Source organism: Oryx dammah, unplaced genomic scaffold (assembly GCF_014754425.2).
Source record: "Oryx dammah isolate SB20612 unplaced genomic scaffold, SCBI_Odam_1.1 HiC_scaffold_10, whole genome shotgun sequence".
In the NCBI taxonomy this organism is placed as follows: domain Eukaryota; kingdom Metazoa; phylum Chordata; class Mammalia; order Artiodactyla; family Bovidae; genus Oryx; species Oryx dammah.
In genome coordinates, this window is record NW_024070194.1 from 78,168,864 (window position 1) to 78,171,944 (window position 3,081).

At 43.7% G+C, this 3,081-nt stretch overlaps 1 non-coding gene across 1 annotated transcript; it reads right to left on the reverse strand.

Annotated features, from left to right (window-relative positions):
* Window positions 1-2,450: 2,450 nt before the first annotated feature.
* TRNAV-UAC lies at window positions 2,451-2,523 on the reverse strand. Its single transcript has one exon. It is a non-coding gene; the product is annotated as a tRNA-Val (tRNA).
* Window positions 2,524-3,081: the final 558 nt, after the last annotated feature.

Below are 3,081 nucleotides of genomic sequence, written 5' to 3' on the forward strand. Positions count from 1 at the left end.
TGGAGAATCCCAGGGATGCGGGAGCCTGGTGGGCTGCCATCTATGGGGTCACACAGAGTCAGACACGACTGAAGCGACTTAGCAGCAGCAGCAGCAGCAGCAGGCTCCTCTGTCAATATGTGGAGAAGAATATGATCCTGTGCACTGTAGAAATGCTATTTTCTAAAACCAGGAGGAATAGCTGTGGGCTGAGGATGGAAAGAGAAATGGAACTGTATGACAGGTGGGCAGGGTAGTGTCGGTAGCATCCTGCATTTACGCAGTGCTGACCACGTGCCAGGCACCCTGCTGACTGCATTTGGTTTACTCATATACTCAATGAGAGAAACCTGAATTATATCCCCACTTTATAGATGAGGAGACTGAAGTTCATTGAGGTTAAATAATGTGCTTCAGATCACAGAGACAGAGAGGGGCAGAGGGAGAAAGCAGAATCCAACAGCTCTGGCACCAGAGCCCACACTTCCTCTTGTCATAGCTATTTTGATGCTGCCTACCAGGATTCCTCCCCAGATTTTCAGAAATCATCCAGTCCTATTGCCATATACAATCTCACCCTGACTAGACCCAGAAAGAGAATTCAACGTGTGCCATCATTAGGTTGGCAGGAGCGCCAGAGAGACTACTGTTAGGGGTCGTGAGTCCTGGGCCGGGTATCTGAGCCTTTTCTCTGAAGTCTTGGATTAGAAGCTGACTAAAGGTTTTTATCTCTCAATGCTGTTCGTAAATAAGAAAAGCAAGAATGTTAGAGCATGTTGCCTGTCATCTCTACCTTCCACCATGTGCTTTCCAACAACTGATTAGACCTGTGTTTCAGAGATATCGTGGAAGAGATGTGCTGTTAAAAACATTACAGTCACTACCGGGATGGTTCCTCACCTTTTCATTCTTGGTAGGTCACACTGATAATGTCATGAAGAGAGTCTCAGTGTGGGCCTAGAATGTCTTCAGTACTACTCTAATGCTTGCTAACCTCCCTTTTTAACTGAGAGAGCAGGTTCCAGATTGAGAACCTTTGGCAGACAACAGTATTCATTATAATGGTTTTACATGATATGCCAGAAGCCTCTTCCAGTTCCAGTTCTCTCTCTCAGTTGTGTCTGACTCTTTGTGACCCCATGGACTGCAGCACACCAGGCCTCCCTGTCCATTACGAACTCCTGGAGCTTACACAAACTCATGTCCTTTGAGTCGGTGATGCCATCCAACCATCTCATCCTCTGTCATCTCCTTCTCCTCCCCTCTTCAATCTTTCCCAGCATTAAGGTCTTTTCCAATGAGTCAGTTCTTCACATCAGGTGGAGTTTCAGGTTCAGCATCAGGCCTTCAAATGAATATTCAGGACTGATTTCCTTTAGGATGGACTGATTGGATCTCCTTGCAGTCCAAGGGACTCTCGATAGTCCAAGAGTCCAAGATAACCAAGAGTCCAAGACTCTCTTCTCCAACACCAGAGTTCAAAAGCATCAATTCTTTGGTGCTCAGCTTTCTTTGTAGTTCAACACTCACATCCATACATGACTACTGGAAAAAAAGGAAACTAAAACCTAGGCTTAATAGGAGCATGGTGGTCCAACAGGGAAAAGGACCTTGGCTTTAGCCAGTGTCCCAGAAAGCAAACATCTTCAGTGTCATGAATCTGAAAGCCAGGAAGTGTACCTTCTCTGAAAAGCTTGGCCTACTGAACTGAAGGCTTCACCAACATTGAAGAAAACACTGTCTTATTGCGCCAACTTTGGGGTGTTTTCTTGGTTTTTAGGGGACTTCCCTGGTGGCTCAGATGGTTAAGCATCTGTCTACAATGTGGGAGACCTGGGTTCGATCCATGGGTCGGGAAGATCCCCTGGAGAAGGAAATGGCAATCCACTCCCGTACTATTACCTGGAAAATCCCATGGACAGAGGAGCCTGGTGGGCTACAGTCCATGGGGTCGCAAAGAGTCAGACACGACTGAGCGACTTCACGTTCACTTTTCATTGTGCCAACTTTGGAGTGTTATCTTGGTTTTATGTAGGGTAATCCTGGTTCCCGTTTAAGACATGTATGTGTGCTCAGTCGTGTCCCACTCTTTGTGACCCTGTGGACTGTAGCCCACCAGGCTCCTCTGTCCATGGGATTTTCCAGGCAAGAATACTGGAGCGGGTTGCCACTTCCTACGCCAGGAGATCTTTCTGACCGAGGGATTGAACACGAGTCTCTTGTGTCTCCTGTATTAGCAGGTGGATTCTTTACTACTGAGCCTCCTGGGCAGTTTAATTTTTAAATAAGACACAAAGTTTTTTTTAATATAAAATTAATTAATTTGAGTAAAATAAAAGACATGATCTTACTTTTATTTGAGTCACAGTATGGTGGAGATGTTAATTTTCATCCAGTAGAAGATTTAATCTTCCATTTGTAGAAAAAAGTCATTTCTAAAAAGTAACTGAATGGAAATACATGCAAACTTGTGGTTCCACTGGGAATTGAACCCAGGACCTTCTACATGTAAAGTAGATGTGATAATCACTACACCATGGAGCCTTACAGTGTCTGTCTGGCTCTTCTGTGCGATGTTGACCAGTTTTATATCTAACCTCGATATTTTAGTGCATTTTTGTAAAATGCCTATAATAACCTCTGATATTTCATTGGAACAGGTTTTCCGTGATCCTATTCCCTTTATAACAAAGTTGAAATCTTTAATGCATATTCGTTCTATACTTGCAGATGAGCCGTGATTTACATTTTTGAAAAACAAAACAAAATAATTAGTCTTTGACAGCACTGAACAAGTAAAATTCAGCAATTATTCCTTGATCATGTCCAGGAGACCAGGCACACAAATAAACATAATTAAAAACCATGGTAAGTGCTCTGAAGGAAAAAAGTAAGTGTGGGATCAGTTTAGGTTTTATTTCAGATCCAGAGAAGTGAAAGAAACGAGGGGGGGGAATGTGTAATTGATTAGACACATGGCTCAGAAACAGCAAAATTGTGACAGTAACGTAACTGGCTGAATTCTGAGGTGTGTGGAGTCTCCCCCTATAGATAGATTCCTAGACACTCAAGGAGGAGTGTTTTCCCTAAGCTCATAGCTCC